This window comes from Mus musculus, chromosome 3, assembly GCF_000001635.26.
Source record: "Mus musculus strain C57BL/6J chromosome 3, GRCm38.p6 C57BL/6J".
Lineage (NCBI taxonomy): Eukaryota > Metazoa > Chordata > Mammalia > Rodentia > Muridae > Mus > Mus musculus.
Genome location: NC_000069.6, coordinates 85,389,121 through 85,404,211, shown reverse-complemented (window position 1 = coordinate 85,404,211; position 15,091 = coordinate 85,389,121). Strand labels below are relative to the sequence as shown.

The 15,091-nt window shown below is 44.5% G+C and overlaps 1 long non-coding RNA gene across 1 annotated transcript; it reads left to right on the top strand.

Moving 5' to 3' along the window:
- Positions 1–2,112: 2,112 nt before the first annotated feature.
- On the top strand, positions 2,113–12,667 carry Gm31359. Its single transcript, XR_375769.2, has 4 exons — positions 2,113–2,255; positions 5,272–6,074; positions 6,462–6,688; positions 11,942–12,667. It is a non-coding gene; the product is annotated as a predicted gene, 31359 (long non-coding RNA).
- The last annotated feature ends 2,424 nt before the right edge of the window (positions 12,668–15,091 follow it).

The window sequence follows — 15,091 nt, the reverse complement described above, 5'->3', positions numbered from 1 at the left end:
AGATTGACCTGCAGGCCCTAATTTGTCAACCCCATTTTAACCCTTTTATGGGCCTGAATCCATTTAAGGCTCACAGCTGGACAGAGTACAGACAAGGAAGAGTTTGGGTACCTTGCTCAGAAAGAATAGTGTGGGCTAAAGTAGGATCTGAACTCAGGTTGTCAGCCTTTAGGGTCAAAGCTCTAACCACTGACATTTTATTTGTCTCCATGATAAGCTGACAGATCACCTTCATCACATTTCCCCTTTCTTCCCCATCACTTTCTTCCTCTTTTGTTTCTTGTCCTAAAATATGTTTTTCTCATTCATTCATTCATTCATTCATTCTCTCATGTACTTTCACAGTTTAATGCCAGACACTGGAAAAAACAAAGAAGGAGGACCAAGAATGTAAGTATGCAGCTGGAACGATGGCTCAGCTGTTAAAGGCTAGGTTCACAACCAGAAATACAAGAACAGAAGTATGTTGGCAGGCGTATGGACACAGGTGGACTTCCTTTCTGATCTGGAGGCTCTGTCCAATGCAGTGTGTGTGTGTGTGTGTGTGTGTGTGTGTGTGTGTGTGTGTGTGTGAGAGAGAGAGAGAGAGAGAGAGAGAGAGAGAGAGGATGATGATGGTGATGATGATGATGATGATGATGGCATGCTCTTAGCCATTCTGTGCTCCCGAGAAAAGAGGAGGAGGAGCAATGGATAGGGAGCCATGGAGAACTTTGCCTCACAGACTGTTTCCACCTCCCCTTTCTCTCAGGATCTAGCCAGCCACAGGAAGAATCCTCTTTGTTCCTTCCTATGAGGTCATCGTCAGGGCAGAATCAGCCCTCTGGGAAGGAGTCTGCCTATGATGGGTGACTTCTGTTGTTTCAGCATCAGTGGTGAAAATCCTGCCTCGTGGTCTAATCTTTGTCTTATTGCTCATTAGTCTGTTGACTATATAGGGTGTTGTTAATTGAGCTTGCTAAGTGCCCCAATAAACGGTGCAGAAGAACAATGAGGAAGGCCCATGTGGGCCCCTGGTGCCCTATGAAAAGGACACAATGTCTGGTGCTGTAGTTTAGAGGAGGGAAAAGAGATTGGGGTGGGCTTAGAAGAGGATAGGAGCCTTGGGTACCTGAACTCCAGGCAGAGATTAGTCTTCGGGGTGAAGAAGGTTTAAAAAGCTAAGACTTAGATGCATATTTGTTGTTTGAGCTCAAGCTGCTGAGGATCCCACACTTTGTAGGTTTTCCTCTTGCCCTTGTGAGGTGGATGAAGGACATGACACGCCCCTCCCAATAGTCATTGACTACTTGGTCTCAAGTTGATGGTTATTTGGGGAATGATTGAGAGGATTGCTGGAAGATTCATGTCACTGGACTTTGAGGTTTCAAAGGACTCACACTATTGTTACTTAGCCCTCTCTTGTCCCTGCTTATGGCTCAAGATGTAGCCCCTCAGCTCAGCTGCTGGTCCAGCTGCATATCTGTCACCTCTGCTCTACCATCATGGACTCTAACTCTCTTCAATTGTAAGCCCAACCTAACCTTTTCCTCTATAAGTTGCCTTGATTGTGATGTTTCATTACAATGACAGAAAAGTAACTGATCTGTCTTGGAGACCTTATATAGCACACAAAAGATGAAGTCAAATGTCCAGGGCATTCATTGTCCCACAGAAACTGAGGAGAAGCTATTGAGACAACGGAGTCTACCACTACAGCAGCAGATCCCAAACACAGGAGGCCTTAGAATTCTCCAGGTATTCTAGAAAAGTACATATTCCCAGAGGCTACCCCCAGAGACTCTGACCCACTAGTGCTGTGATAGTGGTGACTATGTGTTTGGGTGGGGAGACATTTAAACAAACATCCCAGGCGACAAGGGTCATGATGTATATTAAAGCGTATATTAAATGATGTATATTAAAGGTATGTTAAAGCTGGCAGCCTGGCATTCTCCTTAACGCTCTTACCACTAAGGCAGCCATTCTTCATAGCATGTTTGATTGTATTACCTCCTTTTGCACCTTGACAATTGAGCAACAGACCACGTCAAACAGACCAAACTCTGCTGATGGGCAGCTCTTACACGTAGGTTAGGAAACTCCCGGCCCATCTCTGTCTTTGCAGATGCTTGCAGCTAATGGCTCTAGGATCTCCTTGGAGCTGACCCCTGACTTCCCAGCTCCTGACTCAACACACACTACTCTGATACCTCTTGGCATGACTCAACTTCCTCATTATTGCTTTTCTTCCTCCTCAATCTTCACTGTGATATGTAAGTAACATACAACAAACTACATACGAGTGTGCAATTTGAAGACTTAGAATTGTTTATTGTGTTTACTTTGGTATGCATGCATGCATGTGTGCGCATGCGCTCATTTGTGTGTGTGTGTGTGTGTGTCTGTCTGTCTGTCTGTCTGTCTGTCTGTCTGTCTGTGTCTGTGTGTGTATGCCGCAGCACTCCTGTGGAGGTTAGAAGACAACCTGAAGGGGACAGATCTCTCCCTCTACAGTGTAGGTTTCAGGGATTGAGCTCAAATCCTAAGCTTTAGCCATCTTGCCAGCCTGCAATTTAAAGGGTCTTGGCATGCACACATCCATGATTCCAGCTCCACAGTCAAGAGACTGAATATATCCAGCAGGATCCAGAGTACCTTTGTAATCCCAGATCTGCATTTCAAAAATTATTCTGTAATCGTTTCAGTGAGCATATGAAGTAATGGGTTTTCAACACATAAACATCACTATGCTTTCTTCTTCTTCTTCTTCTTCTTCTTCTTCTTCTTCTTCTTCTTCTTCTTCTTCTTCTTCTTCTTCTTCCTTCTTCTCCTTCTTCTCCTTCTTCTCCTTCTTCTCCTTCTTCTCCTTCTTCTCCTTCTTCTCCTTCTTCTCCTTCTTCTCCTTCTTCTTCTTCTTCTTCTTCTTCTTCTTCTTCTTCTTCTTCTTCTTCTTCTTCTTCTTCTTCTTCTTCTTCTTCTTCTTCTTCTTCTTCTTCTATAGGCTCTGCTTTCTCCTGCAAACCTTGTCAGACTTTCTCCTCCCTCCGAATCATCCCCCCCCATGTCATGTGCTTGCCAGCATCATCTCTTGTTGCCCCCTCCCCTCCCTTTTTAGATTTCTTCCTCCTTTCTCACAGTCCCCTTTCTGCTTTCAAGTCACATATACATATATTGTCACACACACACACACACACACACACACACACTTCCAAATATGGGAGACTAACATGAGGTATTTGCTGTTTCTGAGTCTGGTTTATCTCCAGTTTCATCCATTTCCTAAAAATGTCAGGATGTCATTCTCCTTTGTGGCTGAGTGAAACCCCTTGCACAGTGAGCCACGTTTCTTTATTCACTGGTAGCTGTGCCTCTAGGTTGGCCCCCTGTCTTGGCTGTCATGCATAGAGTAGCAGTGAATTCCTTGATTGTTTTGGACCAGTGGTTCTCACCTGGTTTTGTCACAATCCAGAGGCTCATTGAGTCCTCCTCCTATCATCCTGCATCTAAGGGGTCCAGTTTCAGACACTCTCCAGACCCTGCTATCTGGATCAGCCTCCCATAGGCTCTGCTGGGTCCTAGTGCTTCCCACTCACTGATAAGGAATGCAGTCAACTTGTCTGACACATGATTTTTTTTCAGATACTGCTTTACCTTTGGCGACTAATACAAGTTTACTAATAATAACTTTCATTTATCTCATAATTATTATGCACCAGAAGTGGGGTCATATGTCATATGTAAAATGTTAATTGCACACCAATTATCACACTACTCACATGAAGAAGAGCCTCATTTCTCCATGTCATCCTTCAGAAATGGCATGGTGACTGATGTTCTAGAATCAAGACATACAATGTCTGTATGTTCTGCTATAGCAGTTAAATCTCTTAGTCCTAACAGACTGTTCTTCTGAAGTTCACCATGTCTCTCATTACAAACCCTCCTTGTTCTGTACACTGTACTTGAGATAAAATATGTTCTCCAGATTCAAAGTCCCTCACAACTCGCTATTATTCTCTATTGATCTTGTTTCCAGTAGACAAGTAATTTTAGCTATTTCGTAGGCAGTCTGTATTTCAAATAAATATTGTTTGACTGCTGTAAAAGCCTCCTGATGTGGCTGACTTCCAAACCGATCACAGAGATGCTGTGTTTGCCTTGGCAGGGGATGGGAGGGCGGGATAACTCCTCCTAATCCCACAAAGGTGATGCGCAGGGTCACTTCTCCCACTCGGAATTTACTTACATCAGACTTAAATCCATGGAACATTTGATATGGTTTTAGCATTTTCTTCCCATGAAAGTTGATTTTTCTCAGTTTGAAAAAGAATGACAAGAATACTGTAGACTTGGGTAGGATATTTTTCCCCCAGTGGTAGCAAAGACGTTACCTAAAATCAAAGCATACTTTTATCCCAAATGTAAAACAGTACGAATGAAACATTAAAGCTTTGGGAAGGCGGATGACAACGCCACAGCATATTCCTTTCAAGATGTATGAAACTGCTTTATTCAGAGTGGGACACAGTAAGACTTTGGTGAACGTGGGTTTGTGCTATGCTGAGCCCCTACACCTGCCTCACCTCTAGCGAATGACAAACCTGCTTCTGATTGGCTAACTTCCCCGCCAGGTTCCCTGGTCAGCACTGCCTTAGGTTTTGCTTCTTCCTCCGAGTCAATAGCTGTAGATACCATGGGTTCTCGTAGTTTTCCCAGACAAGCTCCTCACATCCACTCATTCCTTTGACAAATGTTTGAGTACTTCCTATATTTTAAATGCTTAGGGTACAATAGTCAGCCCAATAGACAAGAACTCATGAAAACTATATTGGAGTGAGGAGGCAGACAGACAACAAAGTGAAATGGATCAATAAATATACATGGTGTCCCACATTCTGATAAGAATTGAGAAGAAAAATAAAAGGAGACAGGATAGGAAGTTTGTGTGTGTGTGTGTGTGTGTGTGTGTGTGTGTGTGTGTGTGTGTATGTGTGTGTGTGTGTGTGTGTGTGTGTTTTTCTGGAATACAGTGTCTAAAGCTAGAGCTATGGTACTGGGATGTAGCTCATTTAGTAGAGTGCTTGCCTAGCAGGTAGGAAGCCCTGATTTTTCAGTTCCATTGGGCTGTGACCCTCCTACTTGGGAGGTAGAAGGCAGGAAGGTCAGAAGTTCAAGGTCAACCTTGACTGCATAATGAGTTTGAGGACAGGTTGGGCTACTTGAGACTGTCTCTAAAAGTAATAAAACCCAAGCAACCTAGAGCATAAGTGTTTTCCTTTTATCTTTCAGGGAAACAAGAACAAAAGACAGCCAAAGGGAGGCAGAAAGACTGGAGAAAGAGTACAAGGTATGTTCTCTGATAGTTGTTGCTTGGGGCCAAGTGCAAGTGATCTCCACATTCCATAGAAATGGCTCCTGATTGACCACAAGAGCTGCTGTGCCTCAGGACACTACAAAAGAGAAGAAATTGCAGCTTTCTACATCCCTCAGGGTATTAACTCCAAAACTGTGAGTTGTCCATATGTGGGCACCAAGCATATCCTGTGGCACCTGCTACTTGGCACAGGTAGGGAAGCCTGAGGTGTGAGGGGGGAAGGCATATGGTATGCTGTGTAGGGAGGTATTGCCAGGTTGTGCCTACATAACCCTGGTGGGAGCCCCCATAGAGCCAATGTTCTGTGGCAATTGGAGCAGAATAAGAGGGAAAAACTCTGGAAACAGAAGAAACGGAAAGGATTGAAGATGCTGCAGATGAATTGTCTGGTCCTGAAGCAAAGACCAGGGGGAGGGAACTCATCAAAATGATATCTGAATATAGGTTAGAAACAGTCTGATTATCTGAAGGATGAACATTTAGGGCAGAAAGAAGGGCAAAACCAAGCTTAGTTGGAGAACACACACACACACACACACACACACACACACACACACACACACACATAATATGCTCAAGGGATGGAGATAGGGGATGCCAGGGCAGCATCAATGATCTGAAGGGGAAGGAAGGTAGGAGGAGAGGATGCTAGGCAAGCTTCTGGTGGTTGGCTCATGTGAAGTTACATGTTGCAGGAGGAAGTTTGGTTTTATTTCAGGTACTGTGGTGGTTTAAATATGCTTGGCCTAGGGAATTAGGAAATGTGGCCTTGTTGGGGTGGGTGTGGACTCTGTGCCCTTCCCCTTCAGTCTTGTCTGATTCCCTCAGGCTGAATCAGACCTTGTTGTGCCCCAGTAGGCTAACCCACCTAGGGTGGAGTCTTCCAAACTAGGTGAAGTCTATTGTCCTGCCACATCTTGCAGTTTCCTGCAAGAAGCCACTACCTGCTGAGCAGCTGAGCTTGTCTTCCTGACAAGATCCTGGCAAAGTGGGGGAATGGGTTTCTCCCCTTTAAATTCAGACCTTAGAATTAAGCATTGAGCCTTGATCAGAGAACTTTGTCTTGGCTCATTATTTCTCTGACATCCTTCCCATCTATCCTCAGCTTTCCTTTCAGGAACCCAGTGGGCACTGGTGGCTACGGGCTTCGTTGAAGGAAGTATGTCACTGTGGGCATGGGTAATGAGACCCTGCTTCTAACCATATGAGAGCCAGTCTTTTCCTAGCTGATTTTGGAACAAGACGTAGAACTCTCGGCTCCTCCAGTGCCATGCCTGCCTAGATGTTGCCATGCTTCCTGCCATAATGATAATGGACTGAACTTCTGAATCTGTAAGTAAGCTACAATTAAATGTTGTGCTTTATAAGAGTTGATGTGGTCATGGTATTTCTTCATAGCAATAAAACTCTAAGACAGGTACCATAAACAGGCATTGGACAGGGAGATTTCTGGCAGATGTTTGGTACAACGTAAATGATATTCAAAAGGCTCCCTTTGGGTTTCTATGTGGAGAAGAAGTTAAGTAGTCCATGGTAGAGCAGGAAGACCATAACTGGGGACCTGCCTCAAAGTGTGGCAATGGAGCATGAGAAATGACTGACTAGTGGGTGCTATCTGATGGCAGAACACCAGAAGGATAACATTAATGACTTGATAGACAGGGCTTGGGGAGAAACAAAGTCAAAAAAGGCTTCCAAGGTTGTTCTGAGCAACTGAAAGAATGGAATTAAAACAAGGAAGACCATAGAAAAAAAGTTTCCAGGCAAATCAGCTGATGTTCATCCTTGTACACCACTATCTGAGGTACCAAGTGGGTTGGATAGTAGAGATATCTGGACTACAGAGAGAGCTTTGGAGTCACCGGAAAGATGATCACAATTGAAACTACAAATCTAGCCGGGCGGTGGTGGCACATGCCTTTAATCCCAGCACTTGGAAGGCAGAGGCAGGCAGATTTCTGAGTTCGAGGCCAGCCTAGTCTACAAAGTGAGTTCCAGGACAGCCAGGACTATACAGAGAAACCCTGTCTCGAAAAAAAAAATGAAACTACAAATCTAGGTAGGGTCACCCAAAGGGTGAGGCGGGGAAGTAGAAAAATAGAAGGTTTGAGTTAAGAGCTGCTAGGAACAAAAATGATAAAGGAAAATAGAATAAGTTACAAGAGAGATCAGGGAGAAGAACAAGTAGACAGGATTCCAGTCATGAGTTTGCTCTCCCTTGCCTTTTGCTTACTCTTGCTTCCCTCTTGACCTCTTGATATCTTGCCTTCCTCCCTCCCTTCTCTATTCCCTTCCCCCTATGCCCACTTGTTTATGGCTAACCACTACTTTTCTTCTCTCTCTCTCTCTCTCTCTCTCTCTCTCTCTCTCTGCCTTTCTCTGCCTCTACTACTCTTTTAATTTTCCTCCCCATGCCCTGAATAAACTCTGTTGTATACTAAAACAAACAAACAAACAAAAAGTTTGCTAATGAGCTTCTAGATGATTGGGACATGCCCTCTCAGGAGACTGTAGCACTTTGGTCTCTTAATTTTTCATGGGCGTGCATATATGAACATGCATACATGTATGAGTCTTGGTCCTCAGGCAAGGGCCTTATTTAATTTTGGGGGCTTGTCTGGGATAAGTTCTCACTATTTAAGCCAGGCAGGCCTAGAGTTGAAAATTCTCCTGCCTCAATCTCCTGAGTGCTGAGATTACAAGTATGGAAACCATAACTGTCTGAACTTTTATTTTCCTTAGTTTTCTATGCCAGGGCACCTATAAAAGTTGGGCCTATGATGAGGTTCCAACTTCAGTTTCCTTAACTGCAAAATAGTAGCAATAATACTTTTGTTCACCATAGGTTTTAGAATATTCCACAAAGAATGTCACAAGTGACATATTATACACAGAGCACACTCCACATCATGTTAGCCATATCTGTGATGTTCTTCTCTACTCCCACCTTGTTTCTTTGCCTTTTCATTTCTCAGTCTTTCATTGTCTCTTTCCATTTGGCCCCTTTTTTTCTTTTTGTGGAGGGAACAGATGCTTCAGGTCAATATTTTGCTTGGGAAAACATTATTTTTCCTGTGTGTAAGGAGATGTTACCTGTGGGCTTTCTTTTCTCTGAATTTTGGGTTTTAGCCAAGGACCCAAAAGGATGAGAACACTGGATACCAGATCCACTCTCAAAAATTAACCAAGATACTTAAAACATAGTTAATTGTCCTTAGTTCTGAGCCCACACTGGAATATTGAAAAAATCCTAAAAACACTCAGTGAAGCAGAGTTTTCTTGGAGAACACTCTCAGACAGTGGGGGATTTCTCATAAAGCTAAGTGAATATGACTTTGAATGGATCTCTTAGGTATTGGCCACTTGTCTCTTGGATAGTTTGAAGATTCCAGAATCTGTATTCTCATATCTGTCCAAAAATCTGTAGCTCAACTGAGCAGCAGGGCAGGGTTAGTGTAAGAAAAAGCTTAGCAAAGAGCTGAGAATTCAAGACTGTGCTCATCTGGGGCCAAAGTATAAGCCATAAACCTCTGGATGGGACCAAAGTATAAGGCAATTACTGGGGATGGTAAGGCAGCCCCAGCTGTGAGTCAGGAATCACTGGATGCATGAATGTCATAAAAGCATCATGAGAAGGCATTGCTCAAGACAGATACAGGACTCTCCCAGACAGGGACTTCAGAATTAAATGCTGTAGATTCAAACCTACACTTTGCCATATTCTAACTGAAGGTCATGAGGCAACATCTCTGTGTGCTCATCCTCCACTCCTATGCTGTGTAAGTCCAGGCATAGGACATATCAATACTAGGCAAAGAACAGCCATGCAGTTCTTTGAAATGTGTTATTCTTCTCCTTTCTGCCATGGGACCATGCCTGAGGTGAGCTAGAAGGAATATATGAAGGAAACAGGCTTTCTGCAGGAAAAGATGCCCAGACTCCATCTTCTACACCTGCCTCCAGCAAAGGTTCCAGTGAAAGGCAAGCTCAAGTGAGAGAATGGGATATAAGAATTAAATGCAAAAGAGATGGATAAGATGCTGCAATGGTCCAGCTTGTTTCTGTCAGTATATGTTTGCTGGAACACTGAAAGTACTATAAAAACAGTCTAAGATGTCACAGAGGTAAAAAGGACCAAGGCCACTGGCATTTGAAGGGGCCACCAATCATGTTCAATAAATGTAGTTAACAAATCAAACTTAATGAATGACTTAAAGCTATATTTTCTAGTAATTGCTTTCAAATCTACCCAGAAGGCTTTGAGAGAGAGAGAGATTCCTTTTAACCTTTTCACTGCCATGACTGGGAAAGTAATGGTATTGTGTCAGGGTATAGTTACTTCTCTTCTGTGGCATGAAATGTTGGGCTTCGTTACTTCTCTGTGAGAAGCCTGGGTAACTTCTGAGATGGTGTGAGGTGGGACATGAGAACCTTCTACCAGTTTTGATTTTGTATCATTTAGTTTTCCTTTATCATTACAAAACAAAACAAAACAAAACAGAAAACCAAAAAGACAAACAAAACCCTAAGATGCTCAACTCATATAGAGGAAAGGCGTACAGCTGTAGAGGCAGTCTGAGATACTCAAAGAGGAAAGGCTTACAGATGTGGAGGAAGGTGGCACATCGCTTCTGCACTTGTGATGGATGGAGCATGTGACAGAGAAAGCTCAAAAGCAAAGAGAAAGAAGAGAGCCAGAGTCCAAACATCCCATCAAAGACATGCCCTCTAAAGCCCAGCTACCTTCTACCAGGCCCCATCTCTTAAGGGCTCCAACATTTCCTGTTGCCTCAGACTGGACAAGATCTTTACAACATAGGCCACAGGGGAACATTTGTCATGTAAACTGTAGCAGATTTTTTAATGAAAAAGGAAAAAAAAATACTGAATTATTTTGCTAATTACCAAAGCATTTCTGTGTTTTCTTGAGAGTTCTTATAATTCCTTATTATTGGGTGATTTTTCTAATTTTATTTATTATGATGTTGTGGTCCCTGCTTTTTCAAGGAAAGCCTTCACAGTTTAAACCTTCTAAGCTAAAATCTGAAGTTGTCCCTGAGCCGCGTGCCTCCCTTTGCTGGCTGTTCATGTATCTCAGTTCAGAAAATAGCAGCTGCCAGCTGTGAGTAAAGTATGGAGCCAAGACTTTAGGACCAACAAGGGGGGGCAGTCTTCCTGCAGGACAGATGGCACCTCCAGCATGACTCAGACTGGCCATCTAAGCTCATGTGGCCCTGGAAGTGTGCCTAAGGTCAAGGGTCCAATGTACTTGCAAGTAGACATAGGGCCAGCACAACAGATGGAAGCAGATGGGGATAGCCGACCAGCCACATGAGGCCTAAAGAGTGCACACCTAGGGAGTGGTGGTGATGTTTTACTCCCTCCCAAAGATTCCCCAGTACCTAGACACAAAGATGATGGCTTGTCACAGGAGGGAGGCACTTTCAGGACATTCTCTGCCTGTCCACAGTCAGATGCTCTCAGGTGGAATCAAGCATGAGAAATTAGAATCTCAGACTTTATCTGAGTGACCAGAAAGGCTCCACTCGGGTTGAGAGTCGAGGCTTTCCAAATTTAATAACCTTCTCTTCTAGCCAAATCCTAAGGTTGAAAGGGGAACCTTAATGATATGCCCTCCTCTTCTGTGTAGTGCTCAGTGGTCTGATGGAGCCTCTGAGAGCAGATATGAGACTGGCAAGGCGGCTCTCATCATAAAGGAAATGCATTTCAGGGTTTCCCCACTTGTTCTGTGACAGTATTGTCCTCCTGTCTCTTTCTCAGTAGACTGTATATGACATAAATGCCTATACATTGTATAGCTGGAACTGTCTCTCTAAGTGTCAATTGGCTAAATGTCAGTAGTCTCACTGTATGTTAGTCAACTTTCTGTTGCTATAACAAATACTGGAAGTAAACGAGTTTAAAAAGAAGAAAGGTTTACCTTGGCTCACGGTTTTGGAGACTTTAGTCCTCATTTGGGGACATGTGGTGAGCCAGCACATGAGGGTTAGAGCATGTGGTAAAAGGGGCCACCTGCAGCATGACGGCTGGGAAGTAGAGAGGTCAGGGCAGGGGCAAGGTCCAGGGCCCTTCAAAGGCACACCCCCATTGACCTCATTTCCTTCAAATAGGCCATATTTTCTCAAGATTAAATCAGCTCCTATTAATGTAACAGGCAGGAGGCCAAGCCTTTTAGCACATGGGCCTTTAAGGATATACTTCATTTAGACGTTAGGACCTTACAAGTAGGCAGAGCCGAGGCACTACAGTCTCTCTGCAGGTCTAAATTCATGTTTTTGTTTTGTTTTGTTTTGTTTTTAAACCAGCAACACATTTGTCTGGTCAAGATGGTTGTAAACTCAGAACTTCCCATTTTTACATTGCGGGTCATGGGGACAATTTTAGGGAGACAAAGAGGCCATCTTGAGGGTTCAGAGTTGGGGAAGCAGGGGAAAGGGACTGAGCAGACGTGTGAGCTGGGTAGAATCTGGACCATGAGATACACCCACTCTTTCACATTCCAATGACAGCCAAGGAGGACCAGAACAGAGGCAGGAGAAACTGACAGCTGTATTTTTTTTTCAGATACCCTTCTATTTTGACCTGCATATCTCAACTTTCAAGACATGGCTTCTTCCCCCAGAGAAGACGTCTCTCTGTGGTATACACTATCTGTTAGGATGAGCAGAGAACCTGTTAGTGACAGAGTTGGTAAATAGTTGCTCCCAGCCTCGGGGCCCCCTCTGGCTGCAGTTGGCATTTATAAAGTGGATGTGGATGGAACGCCCCTTAGGTCTCACTCAGGACTGGGCCCTGAGCCCCATCTCTCAGCTCCTCTTTAGAAATTACTGAACGAACCTTATCATTTGCTGGACATTATGTTCAGCACCTTGTAATTGTCAACTCGTTTAGTTCTCATAGCAACCCCGCTGACGTAGGTACCATTATCACCTGCATTCCACAAGGTCAACATTGTCCCTGAGCCCACAGCTCATGGTACAGAGACAGAAGCCCTGCCATGTAGTCTGGTCAAATCTTACCTACAAGGCATTGTTTTAGACTCTGCAACTAAGACTACCCAGCAGTTCACATATCCTTGGGGCTTTCCCCATGACAAGGCTAGATGAGGGGCTGAGTACTAGTAAGCATCCTGTGATTTTTGTCCCTCCCATGAGGTGCCCCAGTCCACGGTACCTACTTTGCACTTAGTGAATGTGTTTTCACTACATTTCCTCACCTCCACCAGCTGGGCCGCTATGTTCTCTGTGGTATAAGTTGTAGAATAAACAGTTTTGCTTTTTTCTTTTTGCATCTCAGCTGCTGCTCAGACCATTCGCCGCACTCCTGGGTCTCTGTACCTTGGCCTCCTCCTGACTGTTTGTTATTGTGAGATATGGCTCTAGGCTGCCAGCTAGGTGTGACCAACCTCTCTTGGGTCTGTTTGTTCTACCACACATAACCACCCACTGCAAAAAGTGGCACCCTTGAAAGTACCTCCTCCCTCAAGACTTCTCTCCTCTGCCCCGAGAAGTTGCCTAGCAACCTCCCTCTTCCTTCTCTCTCCTGATGCTCTTGTGCAGCTCCATTCTCATTTCCATCACTCCAGCACCCACCCCCAGCTTCTCTTCAGTGCCATTAAGCCACACATCTCTGCTTCAGTAGCCTACTACCCAACTCCCACGGACTCCATTATGGAACACTCCTGTGCTGAAGCATCCTTTCCTTCTCTTCTCCTTGACAGCTTTGTGGAACTCTTCACACCATCCTTTTAATATTAACCTCAAGGGCAAACTACCAAAGGAGGCGGCAGAAGCAAAAGGCTAATCAAGACAAAAGACAGAGAAGCAAAAGTCTGCAAAAGCAAATGACTGGAGTTTCCTGAGGTGTCCCCATCCTTAAGAAGTTGGACCGCATTAGGCTGTAGCAGGCAGTGTAGGAGGTGGCCCAAAGTGCAGCCCCTGGCACTGTTACTTATTCTGGAACCATGGCAGAGCTGTCCTCTGCTGCCCACTTCAGAGGCCAGAACAAAAGAAGCTCCTCCCATGTCTTAAAGGCCAATCAACAAGTGTCACGGTAGTTTGGGGGATGTCTGCCATCAGTTTGGCTGCTATTGGCTAGCAGATAGCAGATGGTGCCTTGCCAATCCCATGTCCTCACAGAGAGTCACCCCCTTCTTAGCATCAGCCAGGACATCCTCTTGGCTCAGCCCTGACTTTTCAACAGCAAAATTTCTCATCTCTGCCTTGAGTTTAGACCTAATTGCATCTGCTAACTAGGGCTTCACAGACATCTCCACTCATGACCAACTTTGTGCCTGAACTTTTTTTTTTATATGATCCAAGGTACACATATATATAGGGTAGGCACATAAATTATGCATTTACTTATAATACATCATAAAGAAATGGATTTTAAGACAATTCTTTGGGGAGCCTGGAGAGAGAGCTGAGCTGGCAACATGCTCACCTTGCAAGCCAGAAGACCTGCATTCGATCCCCAGAACCCATGGAAGAAATGGGATGTGATGACCCATGTGAGTAATCACAGCCCTGGGGAGGAAGAGACAGACAGACAGACGCTTGGGGCTCACTAGCCAGTCAATCTAGTCTATTCAGTGAGTTCTAACAGGTAAGGAAACAACGGGAAAGGCACCTGAGTAACCACAGCTGAGGCTGGCCTCTGGCCTCTAGACACATGCACACAAGTGCTCACCATCTCCTATTTATGCATGTGCACATGTGTGCACGTACACACACAAACACAATTATTCACTATACATAACTTTATTAAAGATTAAAGTAAATTTTCACACCAGAGATGAATGCACGTATTTAAAAACAATTTTCAACACATTCCCAAATTGATTATATTTTTATTGTTTGTTTTTGAGACAGGGTTTCTCTGTATAGCCCTGGCTGTCCTGGAACTCACTCTGTAGACCAGGCTGGCCTCGAACTGAGAAATCTGCCTGCCTCTGCCTCCCAAGTGCTGGGACTAAAGGCGTGCACTGCATGAATTGATCATATTTTGATGTCATAATAAAAAATGCCAAGAATGCTGCTCTGCATGAACAAATAGTGCAAAATGGTAAATGTAAGTTTAGACCATTTGAGAAATTGTTAGAAATTCTTCCAAACCCAAACTTATTCAATATGTTTATTTTTTTAATGGAACACAAGGCAGAAAGAAGTCAAACAGCCATTTTGAAAGTTGAACCCAATGCAAGCCAAAGTTATCCTGACTTGATACTTACATGTTAGGGAAGGGTGGTAGAACATTAAAAGCTGTGTGTGGGTCTGCGTTTCTACCACGCCGCTAGGATGCCAGAACGCTGCTCAGGGGAAGTGAAATACAGTCTAAGATAGGGTCCCAGCCCATGTTTCTCCAAGTGAGAAATAGGAAGCGGGGGGGGGGGGGAGGGAGGGGCTAGGACAGAGGCTGTGATTCTCAAACTCCTGTTACACAGATACTGTTGGGGACCTAGAGGAGTTGGGAATGTGGGACGGGGGTGAGGGTGGGGGGAGGAACCAGGTGGGGGGGGGCTGTGATGAGCCAGCAGCCAAGGTGGGGAATCTGGCTTAGCTCTGAGTGAGTGCCAGGAGTAGAGAGGCCATTTGCCTGAGACTTAGGCATGGCTCTGTATGATGAAGGCCTACCCCCACGGTGGTTCTTGATGAAGGAGATAGTCCTTGCTTGTCCAAACTGCTTTATTCATGGCAGGTGAGGATGAACACG